This window comes from Cupressus sempervirens, chromosome 6 (assembly GCF_028749045.1).
Source record: "Cupressus sempervirens isolate cs-2001-9-10 chromosome 6, ASM2874904v1, whole genome shotgun sequence".
In the NCBI taxonomy this organism is placed as follows: domain Eukaryota; kingdom Viridiplantae; phylum Streptophyta; class Pinopsida; order Cupressales; family Cupressaceae; genus Cupressus; species Cupressus sempervirens.
The window spans coordinates 186,930,146-186,945,391 of NC_143123.1; positions in this window are offsets into that span (position 1 = coordinate 186,930,146).

Consider the following 15,246-nt stretch of genomic DNA (forward strand, 5'->3'; position numbering starts at 1 on the left):
AGCATCGTGCTAGAGGGACATGGTATGATTGGACACATGTTACCATCTTATGAGTTGGTATGCAGATACTTCATGGTTGTGTCCACTATAGAATTCTTTGAAACGTTGTGAGAAGGTGATACCTTGTCCAGTTGGGTTGTCTAACCCTAGTTCCCAGTGGTAGTTGAGCTTTTTTCCTTTGGAGGGGCACTATGATCCTTTTTTTTGGAGTGTGTAATTTTGTTGGTAAACTATCATCTGCTTCATTCTAAGGGTGAGTTTACATGGATTCTAGAATGATCATGTGTAACATGATAGTATTCTTGGGAATTTTGGGATGGTTATTCCCCATGACTCCAACTCTTGTTGGAAGTGCATCGTGTGTTGACCAGACTTTGTGGTCACATGGTAGGTGCATGTTTAGCTAGGGCACCTATTGACGAGGTAGAGTGGCTTGTTACTTACCTTGTATTGTTGACTATATGGCTAGATGGGTTTTCCTAGCATATAGAAGGTTCCTTGTTGGAGGACCTTGTGTCAGTGTGACACCTATTCTCTCGTGGTTAACCTATTTAGGGGTTGATGTGGTGGTTTGTGTTTGTTGGAGTGATTGGGTTTGACTTGTGGTGAGTTGTTTAGTCATTCCTATTGCTCGCTTTTGATTTTTCTCCTGATGCATTTGGTTTCTATTCTTCGAGTGCAGGCTTCCAGGAGTAAGCCTAGTCTTTGGGGGGGATGATGTAGTGCCTCTCCCATTTCACTTCTATGAGTCATCCTAAAGGATGCAACCTTGTTGATATCTCCTTGAGATGGGATCATGATTGTGACCATGAGTGGTCTATACTGTAGAGGCGATTTGATGTATCTTTATGTATCAGTTGCTTTGATTATGCTTATGAGATTATTTATGGTTCACTGAGGTTTGTGCCACTACTTACAAGGATTGAAATGGTATCATGAGGTTGTTATGTGATTACCCTATGATGTGTGTAGAGATTGCACTGTGAACTATTACCATGCTACACTGGACTAGGTTCCTGTAGTAGTGGTTAGTCATGTTTATGACTATGTTTGCTTATGTGTTTTGAGTGCCTTTTAGTTGTTCTCTAATCAAACTTTATTAAATGCTTAAATGTTTAGAAATGGATTGTCCATTTGGATTATTTGGTAATGTGTTGTGGACATTTACCTTGTTATATTTTGATCTGAGAGTTATGTCTTACTTATGTTATGTTTTACATCTGAGAGGACCTGAGGGTTAGATGTTATAATTTGATTTCAGTATCATAGATTTTAGACTACTATGTTATTCAGTTGATCATTTGCATGATGATGCCATTTTGAGATGACAATGTGTTTTATGATGATATCTGGTTATCTAGTATTTGGACATACCTTTGATTATGTTATGTGATGGATTTAATACTATGGTTATTTACTTCATTCCTGTGTTGTTATGCTTTATGCAAACGTGAGTGATGTAAAAAAGATTATTTAATATAATTAAATAAATGGTTAAATTAGGTGATTTAATGCATTTATTGCTTTAGCAATGTTATTATATGCAATTGCACTTGATCATGTTGTTTGTTGTGAATGATTTATATCCCTAGTAGTGGCACATGGAGTTAGTGATTTAGCCATTCATATTTTACAAATGTTGTCCTTGTATGGTTGACGTATCCTTATTTTAATTGTTTAATTAAACCTTTTGGTGATTATTAAATCTGAACTCATTTGCATTATGTGATTAGACCAGTGAGCGTGTTTGTACATTTAGAGTTTCACATTGTCACGAAAGTTGTTAAAGAAAATTATATGTTTATGGGTTTTTAAGATTTTTAATTGATTTATTTTAATTTTTGGCACCTTTTCCATAGATGAATTCTTATTTATAGGAATAGCCTATTTTCATTTGAGTGGATTCGGGGTTTAACTAGCTTGGCTAGTTATTTTCCCTAATCAATTATTCACTCAAAAGTGAATAAATATCCAAAAAGAAATTTAATTCCTCACTTCTCACTTTTGAATTAGAAAGTTTGAGAGTAAAACCCAAAATCCTCTTCATGAGAATTTATTGTTTTGTTCATTGTGGGAGCTACGGGCGTGGGATCGTCGTGAGGTTGGACTCATTAGATCCAGCTTGGGGAAACCTTGGATTGTTGTGATTTTTAGCTACTTCTACGAGCTATTTATTTTATGGTTCAGATTTCCATTTTGCCCTTTTGGCTGTGAGGTAGGGCTTTCCTGTTTTATTGTTTCTGCTCCGTTTCTACTTTTATTTTTGGTAGCCATTTTTTTGGAGGCTGAGAACTAGTATTCCCTTTTGTTTTTGTATCCTAGTTCTACCTAGTTAGGCAAGTATGAACAATTCCCTATTTTTTGAGATGAGGGTTTGGAGTTTTACGCTATTATGCTGGCCATTTTTGCATATGGTATCCATACTCATTTATTTTTGGATTTTTGAGGTTTTTGTACCCAAAGGTCAAATGGGTTTTAATTTTGAAGTTTTCCAAAAGTTTGAGATTTATATCTCGTTTTGTGTGCCACCCTATTTTCTTGGGTTTTTTTTTGATACAATGTGGGTTGTGGACCTAGATAAGTTGTTTAGATATCAATCAGACCACTATTGCACTTCTATATTGCATTGGGATGCATGTCGCACCCATACTCCTAACTTTGTGTTCAGTTGAGTAATTTTATACCTAGTGTTATAGTTTCTTTTGGACCTTTGCTTTTGTTTTGTGGACACTAGGATTTGTGTAGAATCCATGCTCCTAGATTGAAGCTAGTTGAGTGAGTTCATGATGTTTGGTCTTGTTGTATCATTAGGATTCGTGTAAAATCCATACTCCTAGATTGAGGCTGGTAGAGTGATTTCATGATGTATGGTTTTATTGGCTTTGGGATTCATGTAAAATCCATGCTCTTGAGTTGCTTTCGATTGGGTGTTTTGTTTGCATTATTTTCTCATCCTATCCTTATGTTTTGATCTTTGTGATGGTGGTGCACCACACACGAGTACATTCACGTACATTTGTCAGGTGACTTCTGAGGCCCGATCTTCCATGGTACTTCCAGAAGTTATGATTATTGGGCTTGGGATGGGAGTATGAATGCCCATGGGCACTTGTCGTAGGATGAGCATGGGTAGGGTAGGGTAGCATATGGAGGGGCTTCTATCTCATAGCCCGAAAATCATGGCGCCATGGGTTGGTAGAGGGAGCTTTATATAAGTGATAACTAAATAAAATGTGTGAATGGTAATAAAATTTAATATAATAAAATGTGTGAGCACCCGATTAAGTTCAAGGACACAATGTGTGAGCACCCGTTTAAGTTTGAGGACACATGATCTGAGCTTGGGCTTTTTGATGCCAAGCAACTCTCCATGATGTCAACCCCTCCTTAGTAGCCTATTGAGTGTCTGACCAAGACCTATACTCCTTGCATTGTCTTAGGTTCTTGGTTACAACCATCATACTGTTTGGTGTGTGTTAGCCATGGATGTTGTTTTGTGTGTTTGTGGTTGGATCATTATCTCTATTAGCATAGTGGGTGTTGACCTATGGGTACCACATGGTTAGGAGGCATAGCTACCTTCACCACTACTAGGGATTGGTGTATAGAGATGATCTTTTATCCTAGTGCAGTCGTTGCTAGATGTTTTCACTTGATGCTTTAGGTTCCAGAGTATGCTTTCTTGTGATTTATGCTTTCATTGAAATTCTTGGATATCATGTTTAGATGATGTTAGTTTATTTGATGCATTCCCTATTATGATGATTAGCATGTGATAGGAGATGTTATCTACTTGTAGGATTATCTTATACTTTTCAACTAGCATGTTAGATTTCCTTATGCTTATATTGTAGCATGTTTTAGTATTGACATCCCTATTATAGTAGTATCAATGATCTGATCGATGGCTTGGGATGTTATGCACGGGGATGGCTAGGATCCATGATGGTCTTATGATGCTGTTGAAAGTTGAGATGAACCATGTACTTAGTTTGGTTGTTGAATTATTATGATGTTATTTCTGTTCACTGCAATGTTGTTTTCAGTACATTTTGTTATTTCTATGATTTAGATGGATAGATGTTCCTCTTTCTTGTTCCTTGGTATATTGTTGATTATGCACTCAAGTGTTCGCTCCTTGATCTACGTGGATCTGGTACTCCTCGGTGTGGAGGTTCTAAACTAAGTTTTTCTCCATTTCTTCACTTTTGTGTTTTTATTGAGTATTTTTGTGTTTCTATGGGCAATATTTTATCAGCATGGTGTGACACAAAAATGTATCGCACGCACATTGAAACTTTGTCTTGTGTCCCTTATTTCTATCGCACGCCTCTTGAAGAATTATCGTGCGATACTTGAAAGTATCACACCTCCTTATAAGATATGTCGTATGACACCCTTAAAGTGTCACATGCCTTAAGGAAAAGTATCGCCCAGTCCTTGAAATTGTCGCCCTCCTTCTTTTGATGCAGGCAAAGGGACGGAAGACTAGGGCCAAAGGTTGACCCAGCTATCCAAACCACCCTGCAAGAGTTAACACAACAGAAGAAAACACAAGGGACAACAACCAAAGGAGGAGGAGAAAGAAATACTTTTGTTGATTCATCAAAATATCTTCATACATGCCTAGCTATAAGGCCTTCTGGGTTATGGCCAATTAGAATACATTTAGTTACAAATATCCAACAAAAAATTTGCACTTTTAGTTCTTCTCTAAAATCTTCTTCTCTTCCAAAAAATTACTTAACTCTAAGCCTAAACTCTCTATTTTTACTTGCCAAAATGGCTTATAGATCATTCTAGAATCATTACATAAGAGGAAGGTTGAAACAAGATCCTATCATTAAATTCACGATTGAAATTAAATATGCAAGTCGGCTCCCACTAAGAACCAAAAAAAAAAACTCGGCACCCACTGGATAACTCAACACCCACTAGGAAACTGGCACTCAACATCAACTGGAAACTAGCACTCGGCATCACTCGACATCCACTGGAAACTGGCAGTCGACATCAACTAAAAATTGGCACTCGACATCACTCGGCATCAACTGGAAATTGGCACTCGACATCAATTGGAAATTGACAACTCGACATCACTCGGCATCAACTAGGTAACTCAACACATGAAGGAATGCTACAATAACTTGACAAATGAAGAGTGCTACAGTAACTCGACACATAAAGAGTGCTACAGTGACTCAGCACCAACTAAGTAACTCGACACCAACTGTAGAATGAATGAAAATGAGTAGGATAACAAGGCAACCCAGGATGCTCCTGCATCAGACAACCAAGGTTAAAAGAAATGATTCTCCTGAATCATTGAGATTTCCCAACTTGAGCTGAATCCAACTCAAATTGAGAAATCCATAAAACATCTTCAATAGGTTTGTTCTTCTACTTCACCAAATATTCATACTAATGTTTTCCTCTTGTACTCTTGCCAACTCTTTGATCCAATATTTGTTCAACTTCCTCAATCTATTTCTTAGGATAATCATCTGGTATAACAACTTCATCCTCTAACTCCTTATACTTATACGAATCAGTAATACTAAATATAGGAGATATATCCATGTCATCAGGTAACTCAACTTCATAAGCATTACCACTATCAAACTTATTCAAAATCTTACAAGGTCCAAATTTCTTCATCTTCAGCTTGCTATATGTTCCAACTGGGAATCTTCCTTTCTTTAGATGAACCATCACCTCATCACCAACTTGAAAATCATGGTATCTTCTAGACTAATCAGCATTCTCCTTATACTTCTGATTGCTTTGTTCCAACCTCAACTTCACTTCTTTATGCAAAGATTCCATAAAATCAGCAAATTCTTCTCCTGCAACGCTTTTCTTTTCTTCACCAACAACATCTCTCAAATCTGATATACCTCTAGGATGCATTCTAGTAACAATCTCAAAAGGTGTCTTCCTTGTACTCCTATTCACAGAATTGTTATATGCAAATCCAGCTTGTGCCAATACCATCTCCCAATTACTCAGCTTATTCCCAACTAAACATCTCAGCAAATTACCCAAGCTTCTATTCACAACCTCTGTCCGTCCATCTATTTGTGGATGGAATGTAGAACTAAACTTCAATTCAGTACCCATCTTCTTCCACAAAGTCTTCCAAAAATAACCAACAAACTTACTATCTCTATCTGAAATAATGCTTCTTGGTAATCCATGCAATCTCACAATCTCTTTAAAGAAAAGTTCAGCAACATGCTTAGCATCTGATGTCTTTTTACATGGTATAAAATGAGCCATCTTAGAAAATCTGTCCACTACAACAAATATAGAATCATACCCCTTCACTGTTTTAGGCAATCCAAGAACAAAATCCATACTAATGTTAGTCCAAGGTTTCTCAGGAACAATAATAGGTGTATACAAACCAATATTTAGACTCACTCCCTTTGCAACTTGACAAACTCCACAACTCTTTACAAATTTCTGAACATCCTTATACATTTGTGGCCAATAATACTTCTCTTTCAGAAAACTCAATGTCTTATCAATTCCAAAGTGTCTAGCTAATCCACCACTATGATTTTCCTTAATCAAATTCAACCTCATAGGACTTCTAGGAATACACAACTGAATACCTTTGAACAACATACCTTCTTGAATGAAATACTCATCATACTTACTTATGTGATCTGTCAGATTTGGTGCTCCACACTCTCTCCATGCCTTAGAAAAATCAGGATCAATATCATACAATTCTTTCATTTCATCAAAACCAAGAACTTCAACCTTCATTTCAGTCAACAAAGAATGTCTTCTACTCAATGCATCAACAACTTTGTTAGTAACTCCACTCTTGTGCTTTATCACAAATGTAAAACTCTATAAATACACAACCTACTTCATATGTCTTTGATTCAATTTATGTTGACTTCCCAAGTATTGTAAAGCTTTATGATTAGTATACAACACAAATTCCTTAAGCATCAAATAATTTCTCCACTTCTTCAATGCTTGAACAATAGCATAAAAATCTTGATCATACACAAAATACTTCCTTTTAGCATCATTCAACTTTTCACTAAAGAAAGCAACAGGCTTACCTTGTTGACTTAATACAACTCCTATTGCATTACCACTTGCATCACATTCAACTTGAAACACTTTGTTGAAGTCAGGCAAAGCCAATATAGGTAATTCAACAACATTTTGTTTCAAAGTTTCAAAACTCTTATTAGCTCCATGTGTCCGCTTGAATTCCTTTTTATCTCCCCTCATTGTTTTAGTCATAGCATTACAAACAACACTGAAATTCTTTATAAACTTTCTATAAAAACTAGCCAAACCATAAAATGATCTTACCTCGCCCACATTCTCTGGTGTAGGCCATTCCAAAATTGCTTTAACCTTCTCAGGATCCATCCTCAATCCATCAGCTGAAATCACAAATCCCAAATACACAATCTCCTCTTGCATAAAAGAACACTTTTTTAGATTACTCAACAACTTTTCCTCTTTCAACCTCTGCAATACTTGTCTAATATGCTCAAGATGTTCTTCCTTAGTCTTGCTAAATATTAGAATATCATCCAAATAAAAAATCACAAATTTACCCAAGAATCTTTTCAGAACTTCATTCATCAACCTCATGAAAGTACTAGGTGCATTAGTCAAACCAAAAGGCATAACCAACCATTCATACAAATCATCTTTTGTCTTGAAAGTAGTCTTTCATTCATCACCTTCTCTAATTCTGATATGATGATAGCCACTCTTCAAATCAATCTTTGTAGAATACTTTGCTCCACTCAAACAATCCATTATGTCATCCATCCTTGGCATAGGAAACTTATATTTCACTATTATCTTGTTAATGGCTCTAGAATCAGTACACATTCTCCATTCTCCATTCCTTTTAGGTGCTAATATAGAAGGTACAACACATGGACTCAAGCTTTCTCTGATCAAACCTTTCTGCAACAATTCATGCACTTGTCTATTAAGTTCTTCATTCTCTGTAGGTGTCAATCTATATGGTGCTTTGTTTGGCAAACTAGCTCTAGGAATCAAATCCATACAATGACTTATACTTCTTACTAGAGGTAAACCATCAGGAATATCATCAGCAATAATTTCTTTATACTCATTCAGCAACTCTGCAATTTCTCCTGGCACTTGGTCAATACTACCATCTATCACTCAGTCACCATTGACTGGCACTCAGTTAACATTATTTTTTGGCACTTGGTCTCCATTGGAAAAACTCAATTTTCTTGTAATTATAGTGAAATAGACTTGATTCTTTTTCATTTCCTTTTGAAATTGTTTCCCATTAACCATGTAAATTTTTATAGTAGTACAATTAACCTCATCTGGACTTTCGATCAAAGGCAACAATGTTTGTTTCTTCCCATTTACCCAAAGAGTATATTGATTCAATCTTCCATCATGTACAACATATCTATCATATTGCCAAGGTCTACCCAACAAAATATGACAACAATCCATGGGCATAATATCACACAAAACTTCATCAAAGTAATGTCCAATTTTGAGCTTCACAAGACATTGCTCACTTACCAATATCTTATGCTCATCTTTGATCCATGAAACATGATAAGGTTTGGGATGTTTCAGCCTCTATAACTACAACTTTGTAACCAGCTCTTTTGATGCTAGATTTGTAGAACTTCCACTGTCAATGATCACTTTACAACATTTTCCAGCCATCTTACATCTTTTCTTGAAAAGACTTCTCCTTAAAATAGGTTCCTCATCACCTCCCTTATTACATAAGATTCTTCTCACTATCAAATTTTCTCTAGCCTCAAGTCCACTTGGTGAACCCTCATTGTTTTCTTGAATCATAGCATTTCTATTATTATGCCCACCTTTAGAAGATCTACATTCAAAGGATCTATGCCCTTCTTTTCCACATCTAAAACAATTACCATGAAATCCACCTCTAGAATAAGAATTATCTCTTCCTCGGTAAGAATTAGTGCCTCCTTGGTAAGAATTACCACTTTTCCATTTAGTCTTGCCTTTGTCATCATTCTTCCATTTAGATTTGCCTTTATCCTACATAGAACTGTCAGATCTGCCACTTTCTCCATAAGATCTACCTCTCCCTCTCTGGAATCTACCACCTCTACCTCTTTGTCTTTGTTCATGCTTCTTTGTCAAGATCTCCTTAGCTTTCAAGGCATATTGATATGCTTCTTCTACACTTTCTAGCTTCACAAAACTTATCTCATCTTGTATTCCAAATCTCAATCCATTAATGTACCTTGCAATTTTCTCAACATCATTATCCACATGTCTAGATCTGATGTCTAAGCTATAGAATTCCTCGATATATTCTTTTACAATCATGTCTTTTTGTTTCAAATTTTACATCTTTCTCAACAAGCTAACTTGATAATCAGCAGGAAGAAATTTGTTCTTTACCTTGTTCACCATCTTTGGCCAAGTTCTGATCTTCTCCTTTCCTCTCCTTTGTCTATTATTTTGTAAGTGCTCCCACCATAGTGATGCATGACCTTTTAGCCTAGTGACTACAATCTTCACCTTTCTATTGTCAAGAGTGTTTTCATACTCAAAGAACTTCTCCATATCAGAGATCCAATCCAACACAACATTGGTGTCCAATTTTCCATCATAACGAACAACTTCTATAGTAGGCTTTGAATTCACTCTAGACAATACTCTCAACAATCTTGCTTCATCTTGGTCTTCTTCAGGTTCTTGATTAGGGTTTGGTGTTGTTGCTTCATCATCACTTACATCATCAAGATGTGCTCCTCTCCTCTGGGCTGTCTCCACAACATCTAATCTAGCTGCAATTTGTCTCAACTGATCCAATATAGCATTATCAACATTATTTCCTATACCACGAACCATCTTTACAAATTAGGTTCCTGCAAGATCGTAACCCTCTACAAGTTATAGGTTAAATTTGTAGATCTGCCACCCTACAACCAAATCCAAATCAGGGTTCTACATGATCCAATCTCCACAAGGATGAACCTCAAGCTTTGATACCAACTGACGCAAGCAAGGGGATGAAAGACTAGGGCCAAAGGCTCACCTAGCTATCCAAACCACCCTGCAAGAGTTAAAACAATGGAAGCAAACACAAGGGACAAAAACTAAAGGAGGAGAAGAAAGAAATACTTTTATTGATTCATCAAAATATCTCCATACATGCCCAACTGTAAGGCCTTCTGGGTTACGACCAATTACAATACATTCAGTTACAAATATCCAACAACAAATTCGCACCTTCAATTCTACTCTAAAATCTTCTTCTCTTCCAAAAAATTACTTAACTCTAAGCCTAAACTCTCTATTTATACTTGCCAAAATAGCTTACAGATCATTCTAGAATCATTACATAAGAGGAAGGTTGACACAAGATCCTATCATTAAATTCACGATGGAAATTAAATACGCAAGTCGACTACCACTAAGAACCAAAAATAGATAACTTGGCACCCACTAGGAAACTGGCACTCAACATCAACTGGAAACTGGCACTCGACATCACTCATCATCCATTGGAAACTGACACTCGGCATCAACTAAAAATTGGCACTCGGCATTACTTGGCATCAACTGGAAACTGGCACTCGACATCAACTAGAAACTAGCAACTCGGCATCAACTGGGTAAGTCGGCACATGAAGGAATGCTACAATAACTCGACACATGAAGAGTGCTATAGTAACTTGGTACATGAAGAGTTCTATAGTGACTCGGTACTAACTAAGTAACTCGGTACCAACTGTGGAATGAACAAAAATGAACAGGATAACAAGACAACCCAGGATGCTCTTGCATCATCTTTAGAAATGTTGCATGATACTTTTCTATGTTGTATTAAAGTATCGCCTAGTTTTGTAAAAAACTATGTGGGTGGGTAGCAAGCACTTTTTTATTTGGTCCGAACTTTTTGAGAGTTGATTTGGATACCCTCTTCGGTGTTCTTCAACCCTATGGTGTCGAATTTTGATTTCAATTGTGTGTGTTTTTGTAGTTAGTCTTTTGGGGTTTAAAATATATTGTTTAAGTATAAGTTCCTTATACTTAAGATATATTTTAATATGCGACAATTCATTTGAGATAGGTTTCAGACCTCTCGAAGATAAGATAAAGATTCTAGGAAATTTTAGGGCTTTAGAAATTCAAACTTAGCCAATTTTCAGGGCTTCAAGATTTTAGACTTAGCCGAATTTTAGGATTTTGCATTCTACCCCAGCTTGGTGTTTTTTTGATGAGTTGTCATTTCTTTGAGCACTCATCTTGTGCATGGTTGTTGTTGGCTTTTGTTTGCATGTGTTAGTTTGGTAGTGGCATTTGAAGAATTTTTGGTTGCTAGGATTGTGGTGAAGTCTTCTGTTGCGATCTTTGTGATCCCTATATGATGTGGTCATGTACATTCATACTTGTAAAAAAAAAATATCTTGGCTTGTATTAAATCCTTGTTCCAAGGATCTCTAGGTGGGGTATTACATCTAGTCCTAGGTAACAAAATGAATATACAATATCTATGCTATGACGAGTCAGTGTGAGGCCTCACACCAATGGTGAATCAATGTGCAAGCCATGGAAGGGATTGTTTGGTGTTATGTGGTGTGTTTCATGCATTAGCAAGTGATGAGTGTGTGTCTCCCATTTGGACCTTGTTTCCCTTGCTCGGTGGGTGGCTTCATAGAAGCCTAGGATGGGAGGTGAGCTTCCATGGTTCCTAGTTTGTGTGTGTTTGCAGGTTTTGTGAAGATGGATTCCTTGAAGATAGTAGGGTTTCACCCTTGACAATGTTGAAAAAAAACAAGTGTGTAGAGAGACCAATCTTCCTATGTTATCACAAAATTTGTTGTGATGTTAACTCTCCATTTTGTTTCAATGTGATGTAAAATGAAATTTTCATATTATTACATATTTTTGAAATTGTGAAGTTGAGAAAATTGAACAAAGTAACCTTTGCAAAAAAATATTCATTATGAATTTCACAATATGTGATTTGATGCATTAGGAAGAAGTTATGAAATGAGATCCTTGTCTTTATGTAAATTATAAATCATTTGGTAGAAATATTTCATAGTTGTTGTGTGGAAGATTATTATGGATATAGTTGAATCAATTCAAAATATAGGTGATTGATTTGTAAAAATTATAAGCTAGGAAATGGATGGATGTTATCATATTTTGATTGTTCATTTTATGTGTATGAGAATAGTTTATTTGGGTTTTCAAGATCTAATAATTCACTAGGTTACATAACACCATCACATCATCAAACATGTTCACTAAATTACCTTGGTAGGATTAAAGGAAAACTAGCTTCAAAATGAATACATAGCTCAAATGTATAAGGAGACAATCTTGTAGGTGCATAATATGTCCTCTAGAAAATGTATGGGGGCAAAAAATAATTCCCTCCCCTAGATTACAAAACAATATTTTATTCAAAGAGAATATACTAAGAATCTTGTGCTTGGAGTGTTAAATAAAACATGTACTAAGAGTAAGACTCAAATAATAATAATGACCTAGTCCCTAAATTATTTGTAAGAAAAGACCCTTATAAATCACGTGACCCTTAGGTCATCATGTTAGAAAAAAACATAAAAATATATATTTAAAATAAGACTATGTCAAATCAAGAGTATAATAAGCCTAGACACTCAATTCTTAAAACTAGGAAGCACCCAAGTGGAAAATCCCCATAAATTAATAATGAAAAAAATCAAATAAAGAAAAAAAAAAAAACAAAATATTAAATATTTCCAAACCAAGCACTAACCTTCCCTAGGACAATGGAATGCATGTGACTAAGTTTTGTGAGGGGGAGGGGGGGGGGGGGGGGGGGGGGGGGGCAAAATACTGACATAATGTTAGACCCACCTCCCTAGGCACCTCCACTTGGGACAAGGAGGAGTGCGCCTCCCTAGACCCCTAGGCACCTTGGAAAGAGGTGTAATAGGATGGGACACTTGGGCTAGCACCAGATTGGGGAAAAGGTATGTTGATATGCTAGGAAGATTAGTATTAAGGTTGGAGAAAGGAAAAGACTTAGGTGGGATAAAAGGGGTAGGTGACATGTTAGGAAAGGTAAATAAGATGGATTAGGTACTTGGATATAGTGGGGTGTAAGATAGGTATTCATTGGTAGAAATTATATTTGGCACCTGATTTGAAGGAGGAATGGGTAAGTTATTTAGTGAGTTATTTAATTTATGTTTTATGGTGCAAGGGTAGTGTGTGTTAGTAACTAGGGGATAGGTAATTAAATAATGATAGAAGCCATATGTAGGATAAGTATGGGTGGGTAGTTGAGTTGATTAAATTAATGTATACTTAATCATGGGTTGAGTAGCTAGGAGGTGGTAAAGGATTTGAAATATTATGTAGGTTCCTATTTCATCTTTATCTAACCAATAGCTAATTAATAAGTAAGTGGTAAGGTCATATATAAGGAGTACAATAGAGATCAATTTTGTAATTAATCTTTTATTTGGAGCTGTTATATTTTCCTTAATTATTTAACCCATTAATTGATGATGGTATGATCTATAGTTAGGATACAAGCGTAATGTACCAAACTTCATATAATTTGATGTAGGTGTCATTTGACACTAGTCAGTGATGACCAATAACAAGATCTTAGAGAAAACTAAGAATACTAATAATAATAAATAAATCAAATAAATAATTAATAATTAATCTAAAAGACCTAGTTAGTAGTACCTAATTAGTAAATTTCCAGAATGACAAAAGTTGAAAAGGGATAATATGTAAGGAGTTCATTAAGGGGGTTATATATGTACAAATAAATAGAAATGGAAGATAAATGGGCAAGGCACGTAATAAGGTTGTGTATATATTTATGTGGTAGGGAGGCTTGTATTTGGAACATTTAGGACAACCTTAAAACATCTCCACATTCGCAAACCATTGAATCATTGCAACTACATTGATATACAAATTGTACTTCACTTGCATATACGAAATGTCTTAATTAGGGTATAGAAGGTGAAAATTCAAAACAATAACATCATTTAACTCTGTCATTATAACTTGGAATTTCAACCAATGATAGAAGACAAGGTGCCTCTCATGGAAGACTTGAAGTCTAGATTTTTGAATGAAATAAATCCCTTTACACCAACTAACTTTACCATCTCCAAACTCAATGATCAAATTTGTAATCTTCTAATATTCTCGAGGAACAATGATTATTATCTGAACACCTCATAGTTCAATAGAACATTGATAACAAGTATAGATCTATACATATTATCTTTAGTTCACCTTTCAAAATAAATAAATAAATTTGGTTGTGTTTTACCTTGTTAAATTCAGGGCACGACAATTTGCATGTTAAATAGTTACCGAGCATTCTCAGTATTTATCGAGTTACAACATTTATTTGTTTTTCGAGCATCAGAAGAATTAAGTTTTGTACTGACATCTAAGGGATCTTGGATCTAGTTTTTAGTAACTAATTCATCCCTTCCCTCTCAGTTACTACTCTTATATCTCTAACAAGAGGGGTGATTGCATATTGGAAAGAGGTGATTAGTCATCAACATTCAAGTGCAAATTGAAGAATCAAGGTACTATTACATTCTAATAGGTGTATCAAGGCGAATCTCTTAATAGAGTGGTCCTAAGAGGCCTATTTAAAACTCCTAATAGAGTGCTCACTTAATTGTCTAGTTTAAATCCTTTAATCAAGGTAAACTTAATAATATTGTAAGATCTTAACATGGCATATCCCTCATAGGGTAGATCATCAGAAGTGATCAAACCTTGTAGCCTTAACATGTACACTTTATTGTTGTACTAGTGAAGATTTTGTAGGTGTCATCCCTATTGCAATTTAACCTTCACCTTGGAGGGTTTATGTATTACATGTCATCTGTTGATCTATTTCTTATATCTTTTATTCATGTTGGATGTTAGATCTGATATTACATGTTGATATATGATGTTGCATGTTAAAGTTTAAGGAGAGATATGTGTGGTCAATTAAGTATGAATATGGTTTATGCTTGAAGTAGTAAAAGTTTTAGATATCCTTATTCACCCTCAACATCTTACTTTCCCTAATAAATTTCCAATAAATTCATGTGATTTTTGCCTCCAATATTCATCTTCTTTATTGCAAAGTAACTTTGGCCCCAACTAATATTGTAATTGATGATGCTATGAATGTATGTAAAAGAGTCATATCAATTGTTATATTGTCATTGATGTCAA